Genomic DNA, 18,236 nt, shown 5'->3' with positions numbered 1-18,236 from the left:
TTAGTACTGTGGGATTAAAATGACTTTTTGTGGCCGTAAGATATTCAAGCTGAACACATTATTCACACCAGAGGAAAACAAAATGATTTATTCACTAAAATGAAGAGCTTAATATCCCCTTTAATGTACTGGCATGAGATAACATGTTGCTGATAGAACGCTCTGAGTCAAACGGATTAGTGTGAAGTGACCTTTTGTGTCAAACTTCTTGATCAGAAGCCATGCTGAAACACCCTGCGGCCAGTGTGAGCCGATGCTTTCTTCCTGTGAATGTTTGAGAGCGGATGGTGCAACTGTGTGGGTGTCTTGCTCTCTCTTTCTCCCCATTTCATTTCCAGAGTATTGTGCTTGCTATCGTTCAAGGACATTATGTAATGCTTTTGAGAGCACCCCATCTGGAGAAGTGCCATTGAATGGAAGCGCTTGCAGAAATCAGTGCAGAGATGGGAAACTTACCTGTTAAAGACATCAGTAACTAAGGACACGACACAGACACAAAAAAAACCAGGAATTTTCTGTGCAGCTCTATGAGTCTTTGTGCTTTAGGGAATTTAAAGTTCATATTTTAATGATGTAATATTCTGGCTTCATTTTTAATTTTAAAGCCTTTTTAATGTAAAGGTGGTTGTTTTCAACTTGTCTCTCTTGATGCCCTGGTGCTGTAGTGTATAAGCATTCAGTGTTTTACAAACATGCAGTATTTGCATGGCGCAGTCAGCCCATGAGACACTTCACTACCTCAACAAGCTGCTCATTGTACTTGGCTGGTTAATGAGTTATTAGCCACCGTTGGCTCTCGTTTTAGTTGTGGATGTGCTAGAGAAACCGTATAATGAGGAATCTTTGCTGTGGAGCCAGTTTACAATAAAGAGATACAAAAAACACAACCACCAACCAACTACAGGGTAAGTCTGTCCTTTGCTGTTTATTCCAAAACCTAGTTTTCACCTACAAACTGGTTGGTTAAGAAAACCCTTCATAATCGGAATATCGTTTCATTTTTTAAAATTCTTTTCCTGTTGGATTTGAAGTTAATTTTGATGCCGGATTCCTGTATCATCCAGCTTGAAGGTTCTTCTGCGCTCCTTCGTCTACTCTGTAGGATCATTGCATCGGAAAAGCTTTTCCAATAGAGATTAAAGTCACAGTCCAATATCTGAAGAATAGCTCTGCTCTTGAGCTCAAAAATATTACATAACAGGTTGTGGCGCATCATTGTTTGATTTAGTAATGGGACCCAGATAATCTTCTAAACATGGAGCGAGCTTGAAGGTCAAGTTGATAAGCCCTCTGTGGTTCTCAGGACAGTCAGTGTGGTATGTACCGTGCTAAGAAAAGTATTTTTACCTCATTTTTGCCTTTTGTTCTTTAATATCATGAACTTTTTTCTAGGATTTTATGTAATGAATTAAGGGGAATATTGTTTTTTATGTTGTTTTATTTTCTGCTCAAATACCTCAAAGAGTATTTACTGTAGTATTTGTTTTCAGACCCCTAAATATAATACGGAGCAGCAATATGCCCTCTGGAACAACCAGATTAACAATATTCTCTTTATTTTTCATTGTTCCGTAAATGATATTAGAGAACATTAGTGAAGAAATTGTTTAGTTACAACCAAGGAACACAGCAGACAGGTTAGGGAAATACTTTTGGGCATGTTGAGTAGAGTTAGGTTATAACACAACACCCCAAACTCTACAATATATCTTATAAACGTGCGGACTACAACTACAACCTAATCAATATGGTGTAGTCCATCTGGGCATGGAGAGTATTTATCAGAAAAGCAGCCAAGAGGCAATAAGAAAAATAATTTAAGATCTGAAATAAGTGGTTCTCCAGCGGTTTAGGCAAACCTTCCCTTTACACAACTAATTTTTCTAGCCCCGCCCCCCAACCAACCAGGTACAGACAAAAAGTCAATAGGTAGAAAATGTAAAAAGTCAGTTAAGGTATAGTTTAAGGAAGATAAAAAAAAACAATATTAAAGTATTCAATTTTCTTTTTTTTTTCTTTTCCCCCTCACTAATATTATTTAAAAAATCATTATATTAGTTATTTTGTCCATCTGACTTTGAATATTGAAGACAGCAAACAATAAAGTTGAAATTACACTTTTATAGAAGAGTTAAAATTAAACAAAATTAAATTATCTTTAAAAGTAAAGTATTACATTACTTAGTTTTATTAAAGAGTCTTTAATAAAACTGCTCTGCTCTGTGGGAAAAATAAGACATTACGTCTCAGAGTGATTAGCAGATAGACAAGGTCAGGTACGATAAATGTTAGTAATGTTGGAAGAAATATATGGATTAAATTAGTGTTGAGTTCCACATATAGGCAAGTATTTCTTTGACATTTTATATATACTCCCTTTATGTTGTCAAAAATATAACTGGGTCTTTTGTTCTCGGATTTTCTATTATTTATTTTCATTTTTCAAACAGTTCAAATTCTGTTCATTATCCTGTGCTTATCAGACATAAATACAATGTTAATGTAAACCTTATTATTTCCTGAGGGGCAATTTATAGTGCAGAAAACAGTTACACACAAAACATTTCAAATTGTATTGTGGACCTGGAATTGACCAGACTGTTTTAAAACATTGTATTTTATATCTCCATTATGATGCTGAAAGAGAGATTTCAACACACAGAGGATGGCTAGGATTAGTCCAATGATCCTAATCCAAGGACCGGGAAGCATGAAGATCATTTAGGTCTCTAAGAGATATCCCTGCAAACAATAAAAGCATAGTTTAGAAAGGATTCAATAAAACAAAACCAAAAAAATACATCCGAAATAAATAAAGTACAAAACTTATGACAAAAAATGTTTTCTTAACCACGCTATCTAACTTTCAGTGTCTGCTCCCAGGTATATCTACTGCGAAACTAGCTGCACTATTCAGCCATTGGTCACCACTGGAGAGATCAGTGTGGGGATCTTTTTTTTGTTTTCAAATTTTATGCAGATTTCTTCTGTTTTATTCACATGAATTATTTAAAAAGTTTTCTTACACCATTTTAAAAATGCACTTTGTATCATTAAAAAAAACAGCAATGCATTCCATTATTGCTAAGAAACTCAACAAAATATAAGATGAATAATAAGAGACTAAGACAGAAATATAACTTTTTATTTATTAATGAAACTTTACTCCTCCATATCACTGAGGTTATTATTTGGCAGAAATATCAGGTTTCTCCTTAGTTATGGTCACATTTATTAACATCTCCTTGATCTCGGTGTCAAACATCACAGTATCATCTTCACTCTACCTGGGTGACTTTCTCTCATCAGGAGGCGCTTGTTGCTCCGTAACTATCGAGGAAATCAAATCCCACCATGACGCTCCGCATTTAGCAGCGGCTGTCAAGACATATGTGAAAGCCTGCCAATGGAGCCCTACCAGGTTCCTGAGCTATGACATCCCGTTACCATAGAAACACTGATATGTTGAATGTGTAACGCAGAAACAAGTCCAGCTCAAAACGCTGGATTATTGTTTTGGTTCCATTTGCAGCAAAAAAAGAATAAAAATAAATGGATAAAAAAATACAGGGATTATTTTTAATTTTTGTAGTATTTCAACAGAATGTTTATAAAATTTAGAACCAAACAATAAAGAGATAATAACTACCACCTCATTAAAAATGTGTCTCCTGGCCAAATGTTGCTAGTTTAGCCAGCAGACACAAACCTTACTTGCTTATTTTTTCCCCTCCATTTCTCCTGTCACCTTGAAATTAGACGGTTTTTTTTGTTGTTTTTTTTTTTTGTGCAGCATCCATCTGTGACTAATTGTGCACTGGCTTCTGCAGGTTCCTTTTTTTTTTTAAGCTGTCCTTGCAGCGTTGTTAGGGAAATGAGTCACAGTTACCAAGGAAGTGAAATGCTGTGCGGTCAAGTGCATGCTGCAGGGCACATTTTCTCTTTGCTTGAGAACCCTTAAAACCAGGCAGTTGTTTTGACTTCTCAGAGCTGCAGAAAATTGTTTAGACTTGTAAATGACGGAAGTAGGGAGAAAGTAAAATGAGCCCAGAAAAGTCCTTCACTTACTGTCTCCTTTTTGTTGCATTTCTAGGTTTCAAGCTGACAATCCTACAGATATTTATCACTGTTTTGTTGAAGTTCTCATCCTGCAGGTTTTAAGTGATGTTGAACCCCAACAATTGAAACCTGTGCCAAATATGCTTGTCTGTGAAAGTTGGCGGGCTGAATAAGCTCTCTCTGTCGCTATTTCAGGTGATGCTTATGTTTTGCAAGAGAATGCATGGATGTGAATGCATTAGGAGCAAAGAGCAGCAAGGTAGTCTAGTTGTATTTTCAGAATCTGCAAAGCTGTTATGCAACTGGAGATGCAGGGATATGTAAAATCATGCAGGGCTAACTTATAGGATGTCAGAAAACTGAACACCGCAGTAAGCTCACTTCCTTGTTGCAAATCTTAAGATAGCTTAGTAGGGTTGGTTTTGCAAAAGCAACCTATTGTAACTCAAAACTAGTTTCAGATTCAATCTAAATACTGATAAGAATTTCCTCTATTTCTTATTTGAATTTGTAACCGAAATAGATAATGATAATTAACGAACATATTTTTCATTTACAATATATTAGGTATACTTGTTAAGTTGCTGTTGACACTAGAAGCTAATCTATCAATCACATTGCAGCAATTCAATGCATCTTGGTGGCTAGACACAATGAAGATATTTAAATTGATCATCATTAGTGTTCTTAGCTCATTTTATCTTAGTGTTTGAAAACTTGACAACAACCGAAAAAATCTCCTGATCTAATGAGTCTTTATTTTGGCTGCATCATTCAGGTGTTGGGTGAAGGTATGGATCCATGCTGGATTATATCAGTGATCTGGCTGCTGCTGCTGTTCCTGTAATCGTGTGGGAGAGGCTTTTTTTTGGCAGACTTCAGGCCTCTTTGTCCCAGCTGAGCATGATTTCAACACCTCAGCCTACATATGCAGTGTTGCTGACTGTGTCTATGCCTTTGTTTTAATAGTGTACTTATCCTCTGATGGTTTCTTCCGGGATGATAATGAGCCATGCCACAAAGCTCAAACCATCTCCTGCTGGTTTCTCCAGCATGGTAATGAGTTTATTCTACTTAAATGGCTCCAAAATCACCAGATCTCAATCCATTAGGGCACCCTTGAGATTTGATGAAACAGGAGGTTTGCTTCATAGAGCCAACGAGTTTCCTGTGACTGTGTGATGCTGTAACTCCTTCACCTGCTCCCCATACAGAGAAACTGTCAAAAAAACAGAAGACATTGTAGATGTTGAGGACCTAAAAAAAACCTGCTGATTTAGATTAGAAGCTTTTTCCCAGTTTTTCATGGTCTCTTTATTGAAGTAATAAATAATCATGTTGCTTTAAATATTTCAGTTTAATTCTGTTTATTAATATAGTGCCAATTTTACAGTAAAATTCAGTCAGATTATACAGTTAGGTTAAAAGTTTTCTATGTAAGGAAAACCAGCTGATTGCATCCAGACATTGACTTTGAAGGATAACCTCTTCTTGGATGAGCATATAGACGAAGTAGACATCCGTTTGCATTGGGTCATTGACTCTACAGCAATCCCTCACTCCGTGCATGCGTAAGGTGAGAGTGGGAAAGAAAAACTTCCTTTTAACTGGAAGAAACCTCCAGCAGAACCAGCTTAATGTGACTTGCCTTCTGCTGGGCTAACTACGGGCTGAAGGAGAGACAAGCAGACATACAGAGGCAACATAGAAGCATGGATCTATAAATTCTTTAAATGTTAGAAACGGTAAACTAACTCTAAAGGTGGCTCTGTGTAAAAAAAAAACAGTGAAGCCCACAGCTATGTCTAGGAAGTAACAGGACTAAGCACTAAAAAACAGGACCAACTGTATTATCCATAGTTTAAGGTGTTGAAGGCAAGTCCCAGCTGATATTTCTCTCCAGGTTACTGCCACAGCCAAACAGAACCAGACCAGATGAAGCTTATGTGATGAGAAAAACCAGATAGAACATAAAGTTAGAGTTTGAACTAATAGATAATGCAGAATGGGAGAATAGAGATCAAATGAAGCAGAACAATAAAAAGTGGTCCCTATGTTTTCCAGTAGCCTAAGCCTATAGCATCATAACTAATAAATAGAGATAGCTCAGTATTATTGATTACTTCTATTTTTAAAAACCTTAACAGCCTGACATGCATGTAGTGCAGCCAGCGGCTTACAGAAGTGATTACAAAGTAAGTCGGAGCATGATCCTGACTAAGTGGCTGTTAAGCAGTGTTGGGCACGTTACTTTGAAAAAGTTACTAGTTACTTCTCCCAAAAAGTAACTGAGTTACTAACTGAGTTACTCCACAATAAAAGTAACTAGTTACTAGTAAAAGTAACTATTGCGTTACTTTTGCGTTTCTCGCCCCCGTAAACCTCACCACCCGGCCCCCACCTTCTCGCCGTGTGTTTCCAAAGCCAGCTGAATAGAGCGGACGACAAAGACAAGAACCTGCAGACAGTTTAGCATTTATTGCAACTCAACGTAAATGACATCAGGGGGGAACGCGATGTGAAGTTTTATAACAGGACATCCAGATCCGGTGAGTATATGAAATTAATAACTGGGGATGTCTAATTCTGAAATCCTGTGTGTTTGGGTTGTTATAGATATTGCAACATCTATCTATCTATCTATCTATCTAGATGTATACTCTGTGTGTGACATAAAATATGGATCTCCATCCCTGCCACAAAGGCCATCAAATAATGTTTAAAATAAAAAATACAGTAGGTTGAGAAGGCAGAGTATCCATCCATCCATCCATCCATCCATCCATCCATCCATCCATCCATCCATCCATCCATCCATCCATCCATCCATCCATCCATCCATCCATCCATCCATCCATCCATCCAGATTTCTCCCTTTCTCCATATAGGCTATCATTTCTGGCTGTTGTCAGGTTCATTTGATTGTTCACGCTCTCCATAGTTCTCCTGTGGCGCGAGCACAGGGCGACTGTTGCGCGCCTTTAGCGAGCATGCGCGTTTCCTGTCGCTTGCGCGGTGACTCTTGCCGCCTGCGCTGTGTGGAGATGCAGAGGAAACCGTTATGTGATGGGGAAACGCAGCTCTACGTAACACCGGTATTTCCATGTGGAAAACGCTGTTTTGCTGCTGGATCCTCCTCACTCTCCATCTCTCTGTGTGTGCTGTACGTTAACACCCACCAGCAGAAACACCCACCTACCCAACTGACAGACGGAATCTCATCCTCCCCTCTCTCATGACAAGGCGCGCACCTCTGGATGACCTAAAATAAATCTTTAATATCTCTTAAACAAAAGTAGCACAAACAATATTTTTTTCTGCACAAATCTGCACTAACTTTGCACTAACCATTCAGTCTATTTGCAGAGTTTTTTGACGTGGGTGGGGTGTCAGCTTCACGCAGCTGCGCACGAGTCCTATCATGAAAAAAGGTTCATTGTGCGACCTGAGTAACGCGCAGTAACGGGGTGCCTGCAATGTTAACTGCGTTATAGTTACACTCAAAGTAATTAGTTAGATTACTCGTTACTAAAACAAGGTAACGGCGTTAGTAACGCCGTTACTTTCAACGCCGTTAGTCCCATCACTGCTGTTAAGCCATAATATATCCCAGTTTTTACTACCAAAAACTTATCAAACTTCAATTTTGTGGCACAAAAATTCAACTGTTTGGACTTAAGCAACACATTAAAAACACTATGATGATATACAGTGACAACAGTATTATGACATTCAAATTTAAAGGGAAGGAGAACAGAGCTAACAACAGATGAACCAGTGGGAAACCTGTAATAGGTCATAAAGTAGTTAAGATAGTGTACCAATGCAATCTTTCAGATCAAATTCATGTTTCAGTCAAAGTCCAGACCTCAATTTGTGAGAAGACGTAGAACTAGTGTTTGGTAGATTCTCCATGCAATCTGGCTGAGCTTGAGCTTTTTTGTGAGGTGCATATGATGTGAAAAGCAGTTAGAGGTGTTTCTCCAAAGTCTTGTAAATGTGATTGCATTGGGCGGAGTTTGAACAGAGTGTTGAATCCAATTGGAGGAATACAAATACACACAAAGATTAAAATTGTGTGCTTTTTCCTTCCACAGTTAAGGTAAAAGGAAAAAAAGGTGATAAAATGTGAAAAACTTTAATGAATAGTTTTGATAACATTGCCTTAACTCTGTGAGCTTCACTTTTTGATTCTCTAGGGAGACTTTCATGACTTCTATACTTTCTAACAGTTGCTTAAAAGTGTCTGTGATCAACCCGGTCAGACAGTGACTCATTTATGGGAAGGGCAGCAGCGAAACTCAAGTCTTTTCAAGCAATTTCCTTTGTGTGAGCCTGCAGACAGATGCTCAGTAGGAGTAACCCTGCTTTCACACATCTTTGCAAAAAAACCTCTCCTTCCCACTCAGCCACAGAAATCCCAGAGAAGGTAGTGGTGTGTTAAAATATTCCTGCGCTGCTCCTCAACGGCAACGCTTTCATTCACATTCTTTGGCTCACGGTGGCAAAACATAGGGGATGGCTTTTTCAACACGTGCAACTTTTGCCCTGCCTCACACAAAGCTCCCTTTGAGATGCCATAACTGGCAGAGCCGATAGAAAGCCCATCGCCGGGTGCATTTCAGGAGCTCAGCTGAACACGAATCAGGCAGCATCTGCATTAAACAAGGAGATGAGATGCGATGTTTTAAGTGGCCTGTTAAAGACTCTCGAGGGAAGAAAAGAATGCTATTAGTTAAATTCTCAGCTACCATCCACTGGAGTCATCCATGGCTCTTAGGAGCCATTTGAGGTAATGTGATCCCTCTGCACTCTCTCTGCGTCATGCCGACCGTCCGTCTTCTCTGTTCCTGCAGATTTCTAATTGAAGGCTTGGAGTGTGGCCTGCCGCGCAGAGCTTCTAGCACACGGAGTCAGACTTTTTCTTTCCTTTTAATGATTTTTATTTGCAGAACTTTACATCCAAGAAATCTTCAACCAAGCAGTCAAAAGTATTTTCTCTCTGCACGTGTTCATCACATAGCCATCTATTGGTACTGGTTGAACAGGAAAAGTAATGTCCTATGGGTCTACTGAAGTGATATGAACTAACATGTCTTTTGGGTTGGAGCAAATTTTCCTGTGATGACTGAGGAGCACACCTCAGGGTTTAGTGGGGTGGGGTTTGGTGTTTTTTTTTGTGTGTTGTTAAGAAGGAAAAACTTTCAACTGCTATCAGCTTTTTACTTTACCACCAGTAAAGTAACAAGCTGAGTTTTACATTCAGAGTCTCTGTTTTAGTCATTAACAAATGTAGTTTTCAGTTATAATGGATAATTCTTCTACAGATATACAGATGCATCAGCCAGCTGATGTTTAGAGCAAATATTTCTCTTTTTTCATATGCATGAGGGCTAGAGTTCAACCAATACAGATGTTTTTAAGGTGCGAGGCCTGCTGCTCAGACAGCAAAACCCATGATTATTTAGAGATGCAATCATTGAACGTAATACCATTTTGTGCATGATTCTGCTGAAGGAATAGAATAACACTAGTTAAAATGTCAAGAAAGTGATTTTGCTTTATATAACAATGAATAGTAAATTTGATAATGCAGTACTGGAAGTATTTCAGTTGATCACAAATCATCATTGATTATTGCACTAATTAATCAGCTAATGTATGCAGATATAAGAAAAAGGCAGTGATATACGCAAAGAATATTATATAGCCGATGTATCTTTAAAGGGGGGTAGATTAATTAGCGTATTTTACTATACTATGAGCCTTGTATGGGTAATGTACATAATTAGGTTAATTGTTCACCCAAGAATTAACCTAATCTACAACAAATTTTGAGCTTTGAGTTCAATTGAAAATCATATTGAAAACTCCTTTCATTAAGATTTATAAATTTTTCAATAAGAGCAGAAAAAGTAAGGTTGCTTAAAGGGGAAACACCGTTTTTTTTTTTTTTTTTTTTTTACATTGGCCCCTTGATTTTACGTTATTATCATGTTCTACTCACCCACATTAGTTTTGTGTCATTTGGAACTGTTCTGAAGATATTCTGTTTTGTTATATCTAAGTTATATCCAACGTCTTCCTATGGGCAACAAGTTGAAGGCACAAACTAAAATGTTCATAATTTATTATTTTTGGTACTCCAGCATTCATAACATGTATCTCTGTCCTCCAGACATCAGAGTTTATAGTTTTTCTATTGGTTAAAAACAAAGCAGAGTGTGTATGACATCATCTGCGCGCGCCGGCTACCGTTCATTCTTCCTGTCCGCTGAACTGCTGCTAGTTTTACTCACACGCCTGGAAGATGTCTAGTGCTACTACCACAGATGATCTCGCTCTCCAAATGGAATTGAATGATTCAGATTAGCTAGCCGAATGAATATAAGGGGTAGAGCGTAGCCGGCTGTGGCCTGGGTTGCCTGTCACAACTCCAGTCCAGCGCGCGGATGACGTCATACACACTCCACTTTGTTTAAAAAAAATATAAATATTATTAAAAATATTACCGCGTATGTCTGGCGGACAGTGATTTGCCTACATGTTATGAATGCTGGCATACCATACAGAATAAATTATGAACAGTTTAGTTTGTGCCTTCAACTCGTTGCCCATAGAAAGACGTTCCTTGGATATAACCTAACGGAATATCTTCATAGCAGCGCCAAATGACACAAAACTAATATGGGTGAGTAGAACATGATGTAATAACGTAAAATCAAGGGCCCAATGTAAAAAAAAACAAAAAACTGTGTCCCCCTTTAAATGATGAGATCAGTCAAGTCAACAACATGCTGAAGCGAAGCCACCAGGAGGTCTTGCTTTTGGTAGGAGGGAAAGTTAGAGGCTCGTAGCTTAATGCGTGCAATATTGTAGTTCAACGTTTTTATATGGGTTGTGGTAAACTTTAAAAAGCCAGTTTTTAGATTTTTATCAATATTTTTATTCCTCTTTAAAAAAAGTGCAGATTTGTTGATTGAACAACCACTTTTTGTGCCATCAAAAACCCCAGCTGCAGATTTCTGATACATCTGAGTAACCATGGGTCTCATGTCAGTACTCTGTACTTCTCAGTACTTCCTTTGGTCTTCATGACGAACAAGCCTAAAAAGACTTTACAAAACAGAATTCTATTGAAAACATGCATTCCACACTTTTCAGATTTTTCTTCTTTAAAAAGTTAAACTATTTTTTATTTGTCTTCTAGAATTCCCATCAAAATAAAGTAAATAATATTACTGATACAGAATGTGAAAAGTTCAGGGATTATAATAAAAAAAAAAACATGCTGTTGTACGTCTCTATCATGTATTTTGTTTGTTTTTGTTCCTTTTATTGTCTGGTATTGTCAAATACACTTGATAATATGGGGACCATTATGTTCCTGGCTGTCAAAAATCTATTGCCCTTTCTAGGTATCCAATTGTTAAACTATATTCTTTCCATCTTTTTTGACGGGAGTCTACAAATGCAATGCACACTATGAATTGTAAAAACATGTCATATTTATGAAGAAAGAAGATTGTGCAGAGCATGCACCATACGGCCCTGTGAGCGGCCAGATCTTGATAGTAGTCTGGAAGTTTACCATCATCGCACCTACCTGAAACTGTCGTCTATTTCTTTTGCAGCTGCGCTGCGTGAGATCTGCCTTTGCCTTGTGTGTAGCGGAGTAATCAGTCCTTTCGCTGTACTGGTTTCAGATGTTGAGGTTTTTCTCTGAGTGGTATAGTGGTATTGAGTTGGCTGGTCTTCTAGGGAATAATTATGGTTTTCTTTTGGACGGTGGTGAAAAACGGGGCCCTTTTGCTCCAGTGTTATGGGAAAGAGTACGGTTCATTTTGAAACCTGAAACAGGGATGTGGCTGGTGACATCAGCTGGAAACAATGATCCATCTTGCTTAAACAGATTGTTTCCATTCTTTATTTCAGACAGGCATGCATTTGTGTTAAGCCTACAGCTACACTATATAGCAAAATCTTAGGATTGAGATAAGGCGCTAAATCTTGCAATAGCAATAACAGTTATCATCTCAATGGGCATTGGTTGATTTTAGGGCTGAAACAATTTATTGGATTAATTGTAATTTGTGAATTGATTATTGAAGTAAAAATAAACTTATTTAGTAATCAATTAATCATGAACTCGAGTGTAGAGACTATGAAACACTGACCACTTAGAGCAGTAATTATACCAAAATTGCAAAAACAAATATGAGCATTTTGCATTTAAGATGAATTAAAAAAAAAAAGTTATTGTCAATATGCTCTGTACAGAACTCCTCAAGTGGAAAAGGTTTAGTCTCACCTGGTTTCATGTCTTAAAAATCCTCTTTAAAGCTACAGTGTGTAATAATTACAAGGATATACAGTCAGAAATGTAATATATTATACATAACTATGTTATTTATCATCATCTACGAGCTCAGCCTCTTAACCTTAATATTTGCGTTGCCTTAGAATTCGTTATTTATAATTACATAGGAGCGGGTCTCGCAGCCATGGAGGCAGACATCTTTGCGCTACGGCAGCGCAGAGCCAACAAACTAGCGATTGCGAGATCGCCCATTACGCTCGAAAGTAACTACGTCAAGTTGAGAGAGATGAACTGAGACGGTACTGAACAATAGATGGCAGTATTAAAATTATCTATGTAAACAAACCTCATCACTTGAGAAGGTAGGTGATGCGGACGTCGTGGAAGACATTTTGTCCCGTTACGCTCGCCGTACTGTTGGGGGGGAGAAGCGGTGGGGGGGAGATGTTCATGTTGCTGCGGTCTGCAGTCTGGACGCTAGATGTCGCTAAAAATTACACACTGTAGCTTTAAGGAAGTTTTGCCTATCAGATTATTAATCCATAAATCAAAAAAATAATCTACAGATTAAATGATTTGCAAAATAATCATTAGTTGCAGCCCTACTTGATTTAGCATCTAAGGATGAAAATATCCTCTTGTTCCATTTGGGTTAGTTTGGCACTCTTAGTAAAGTCATAAAAAGGGAAGAGGCCCAAAATAACTCTGGAGGAGATGCAGAGATCCAGAGCTCAGGTGGTAGAATCGTTTGACAGGACAGCTATTAGTCATGCAAGCCATAATTCTAGTCAACATAATTAGAACACTGAAAAAAGCTAAAATTAGGGAAATATGATCTCTATTTAATTTTATCAGAACTGTGGATTGAAGGAAATTAAGTGTATTTTGTGGATGACAATAGTAGTAGATAGGGATGTCCTGATCAGCATTTTAGGCCTCCGATCACGATGCGATCTTTTAACCTCAAATCCAATTTGATTATGAGTCCCAATCAGATATTCTGCCTTTACTATTGAAATTTATAAGAATCAAATATATTTTAAACAAGTAACTCAACTTTTTATAAAACTATTAATTCATCAATAAGCTTTGCTATTATTTTAAATCCCATGAAATCAAAATGTTACCCAGAATTAAAGGTCAGCTTCAATTTATTATTTTAAACAAAAGTAAAAAGAAAAACACTGACTTGGTACAGTATTATCAAAAAGAAAGTGCTATTCAAGATACACTTTTAGCTTATAGTGCTTAACATAAAAAAATCAGTAAACAATAAAGTGCACTGACCACTGAGAAAATTTCACATAGCCGAGCTCCAATCACGGGAAATTCTGAAAAGATCGGGCCGATCCAATCTCAAGATCAGGATGGAGACATCACTAGTAGAATACAAAAGTAACAAATTTAATGTCGTCCCCATATTGAGGATAGTGACAGAATCCCTACTGTACCTTTTTCTTGTCTGAACATGCTTTCTGTTATCATTAGGGATGTAAATCACACCCATCATGGCGATTCGATTATTTTTGATACTCAAGAATTAATCGTTTAATTCATCGATTAATTTAAAAAAAAAATTTTTTTTTAGACCTTACAGGCTAAACAAAGTTTCAAGTTTGAAATAAATCAAAGAAAGCTGTAATATCGTTATGCATTTTTTTTTAGAAACAACAGCAAATAACAGAAGTAGAAAAGTTGCATCAAAGAATACTGCAAAAATACTGCACAATATCAGTGTAATGAGTGCAATTCAATACCTCGGCTCCAGACGTCCCGCCCCCTCCACAGACGCTCCGCTGCTCCTCTCCCAAATTGTAGCTGACCGCAGACAGGAGGCCGGCTTGTTTTGTTTTTATGACCGAAATTGCAGAAAACAACTCGTGAAGTTTGACCCGCTAGAAGAGTGAGGTGCGCGAGAACGCTGTGACCCTTTTTCCACGTGGATGTCCGCTCTTTTTGGCCCTCATGTCCCTCCGTAATCGGACTAAACTCGCCCCCACTTCCTCGCCGCCTCGGCCGTATCTAGACCCACAGTGTGTAGCACAGACCACGCTTCAATATTGAGCATAATTTAAAAATGTCTGCATCAAGCTCACTGCAACACACTGCTGTAAGAGTATAACCAGGAAGCGAGGTAGGAGGGCAAAATAGGTTTAGCGCCACCGCAGCACGGGAGGGAGAATTACGCCCAGGAGCAAATGGATAAAAATAGACCGGAGAAAAAAAAAACATGAATCGATTATCTTGCGGACGTGTCGATATATCGGATCGTCGGCTTTTGGATCGCTGCATCGATACAAAGCGATTATTATTTACACCCCTAGTTATCATGCATATCATATCATGCGTGTTATTATTTGGAGCAGTGGCTTATCTTTAGCTGAGAGAAAGCGGCAGGATAAGCTAATCAGGAAGGACAGCGCTGTGATTGGATCACCTCTGGACTGGGAAACTAAAGGATCCTAACTAAATTAACATCTCTGTTGGATAATATTTCCCACCTCATGCATGAAGCTTTTGCAGAACTAGAGAGCTTCTTCAGTGACAGGCTGCTGCACCCTAAATGCACCAGGGAGCGTTATCACAGATCTTTCCTCCCAGCAGCTGTAAGAGTCTATAATCATCACTGTTCCCAACAACCTCAATAAGTTGTTAAATTCATGCTTATTTTGCACAGTTTCTACCTTAGTCATTTTAATAACATGCTGCTGTATTTATACAGCAGCTCTGATGTTGCTGCTATTTTCAAATATGCAATATGGCTTATTTATTCTCCAAGTGCAAAGTTTTATATTTTAAAACACTTTACAGTACAGGATCTCATTGTTTATCTTTTAACTGTTCACAATTACGTTATTCTTAAATATTTTTCTAAGGTCCATATTTGTGTGACAATTTTTTCTATAATCTTTTTGCTGCTGTAAATACCAGAATTTCCCTATTGTGGGACAATAAAGGGATTTTCTATCCTATTCTATTATATTCTATTGTATTCCATTCTATTATAACATGCGTAATGTATTTGGTTTTTCAGGAGGCTAAATAATTCACCCCTTAATGATTTATAATTATTTTCTGCTTATAGCTAATGAAGAAACATTTAAGATTAGAATAGTATATCAGGCCAATGAACAACAAAAAGAACAATCATCATCAAAATGCGGGTGAAAATTCTCAGGTCATAGTAATTCCAAAAGACATTTAAAAAACAAAACCACTTGACTTTTTTTTCCATCTTCAAAGGGTTATTTTTTTATAGTTGCTTGTAGGTTGATTAAAAACAAAAGTACTTTCCTTCAAGCTTAATCAGAAAGCCTGTTCTCATTTATTGAGAAAATTGAAATTTAAAACATTATTCATTAAAAGTGTAATTTAAAATCCCCAATAACCATTGAAATACAGTAATTGATGCTGTTTTATAGGTATATTCATTTTACCTCCTAAAGCCTCCAATCTGTGTAATGCCTACATTGAATGTTGCCAGAAGATTACTTTGGTGACATTTCCCTTTGAAGGACTGCAGGTGTTTTTAAATCCAAACAGCACATCAGATGGAAATGGCTCAGACTCATTCGATTAGTGCTATTTCAATATTGGATTTGTCCCTCGGCTGATATGTTTAGATTTAAATTCTATGTATCTTTAAACCAATAAGCTCCTATTTTTAACTGCTGTTTGTGTCAAACATAAAAAAGGATGGCTACACTTGCAGTTTCAACCTAGCTCCAATTTATAGGTGCATGTGACACATTTAACCAGTAACGGACAGCTTCCAAGTACTGCGTTTTCTTGCTTTCACATCCTGTATTTATTATAAGCAGAGGCATATAACGCTTAAATCACTGCTGAAATAGCATACCGGTAATATTGTTAGGGGCAAGCCGCTCCTTCTGGTGAATGAGGTTAATTCAATACCAGTAGCCGGTACTGGGGAAAGCAGGAGATATTGCTATGGGCAGGGTATGATAATCTAATCCACAAGTGTGCATTGCTGTACATAGATCAGGTTTCTATTTATAGAAATGCTTTTTTATGTACAACGTCCTGCAAGATTACATTGACAGTAAAATACCAACCTGGTCTGACCTGGACATTTGTTCTACAAACTAAAAATATGAGGAAATTATATGTTCAGTCTAACATTTCAGTAATGCAAATTAATATTTTTAGAATGTAATCATTGTTTGGTAACCCTATTTCCTATCTTGTCTAATTAGCTGGTAGAAACATGCTTTATATGGAAATAAAACCTGACAAATAGACCCTGTGGAATCATAAATCATGAATAATCCTTTAGTATCTGTTAAGCTTTTGTTCTGTTTTTAGCGTATTCCTGTTCAACAATTACTTTATCTCTGTATAAAGAGTGTAAAATCCCCTATGTTCCATTGCAATAGGACAGGGATCCAATCTTGCGTTATCCATTACCATTTGCATTGATTTTGAGATAAAAGTTCAACATGAATAGACCCATTGATGCATGTTTGTAGTTCAGTGTGAAACGCAAATATCTGTGTTTTACGTCCCTCTAAGCTAATTTTAATGACCGGTGTTAAAGGTCATTGCTGGGCTTGTGTACCTGTATCTGAATTAGCCAGGATATATGATAATAAAATACTCTGAGTCATTCCAAGTGGTCAGCTCATAAGAAAACAATTTTCAAGCATTTAGCATCCAGAGGTAAGCAAAATTTTCATTTTACATAAATTAGATTTTATAGTTAATTGAGAATCAATTAATTCATGCTTTGATTGAAAGGATGTCTGTTACTCGTTTCTACAAAATAGCATCATGTAAATGAATATTTTCTTAAATTACTACCAAATACCTCAACCTGACCATAACTCATTCTCATCCAAACAAACAAATCCTTAGTCTAAATTTATATAAATGTTTTGCAGTGCATTGTTTTGCTGCCCTGCGATATAATGGCGGCCAGTCCAGGATGTACCCTGCCTCTCGCCCTTAGACAGCTGGAGATAGGCACCAGCACCCCTCGCGACCCCGCTTGGGATAAGTGTGACAGAAAATGGATGTATGGATGTTTTGCCCTTGCTCATTGACTACAAACTCTTATGGTGGAAATTGTCTAGAATTATGCCTTTTTTCTTACATTTTTATCATAAGAATTGCTTGTTGTGTTAAAATATGATATGCAATTACTGCTTTGCAACGGTTGCACTGGAGCTTGGGTTAATTCGTTTGTACAAAGGGTGATTCTTCAAAGCTGTGCTGTTTGATTTTATTTGTCATATTTTTGAAATGTTAACCAAATGATCCAGAATCTAAATAATTCCCAAAGAATCCCGAATAAACACAGCATGAGCCTTTGGCTTCCTACTAACCTCTTAGTCTAGGACTGCTTTCTTGTAGTAGCAGAGATGCAGGCAGGGCATTTGCTGTTAAACCAAGTTATGAGCTAAACAAAAATAGTCTCACACACTTTAAGAACAATTTGAAATTGAAAAGCATAAATAAAACACTGCTCAGCCCTGTAACCAACTGAATCCACTTTAAAAATCTTTAGGTTTTTCTAACAGAAAGACCGATAACAGCAATTAATAAATTGAGTTCAATCAATTGCAGGATATGTCTTGTTTTTCTTTAAAAGAGGATTAAAGCCAAATACAATTAATAATTGGTTGTTACTTTGAAAACAACCAAAGATTTAACAAACATCACAATTTAAAGAACACAAGACTGACAAATGTTCCTTGAAATATTTAGTAGATAAATAGCAGATAAGTCATATAGTATATTCAGACTAGAGATTATGTCCTTAAACTCACTCATACATTTCTTAAACTCTTTAAACCTCTACATTTATTTAAAAATTAAAAATAGTAAATGCCTTGTG

General features: G+C 37.3%; 1 protein-coding gene across 3 annotated transcripts in view; it reads left to right on the top strand.

Moving 5' to 3' along the window:
• Window positions 1–18,236, top strand: part of adcy7 (adenylate cyclase 7) — an 83,969-nt gene that overhangs the window by 14,067 nt on the left and 51,666 nt on the right. Inside the window, exon 1 of one of the 3 annotated variants that reach the window (XM_038282609.1) lies at window positions 8,653–8,851. The exons of the other annotated variants lie outside the window; for them this stretch is intronic. The gene's annotated coding sequence lies outside the window, so the exon portion shown is untranslated. Of the gene's footprint in view, window positions 1–8,652; window positions 8,852–18,236 lie in introns of those variants that run through there. 3 annotated transcript variants of the gene reach the window in all.

The sequence above is a fragment of the Cyprinodon tularosa genome, unplaced genomic scaffold (genome assembly GCF_016077235.1).
Source record: "Cyprinodon tularosa strain WSP-4 unplaced genomic scaffold, ASM1607723v1 ctg186, whole genome shotgun sequence".
In the NCBI taxonomy this organism is placed as follows: Eukaryota; Metazoa; Chordata; class Actinopteri; order Cyprinodontiformes; family Cyprinodontidae; genus Cyprinodon; species Cyprinodon tularosa.
This window is presented reverse-complemented; position numbering and strand designations above follow the sequence as displayed.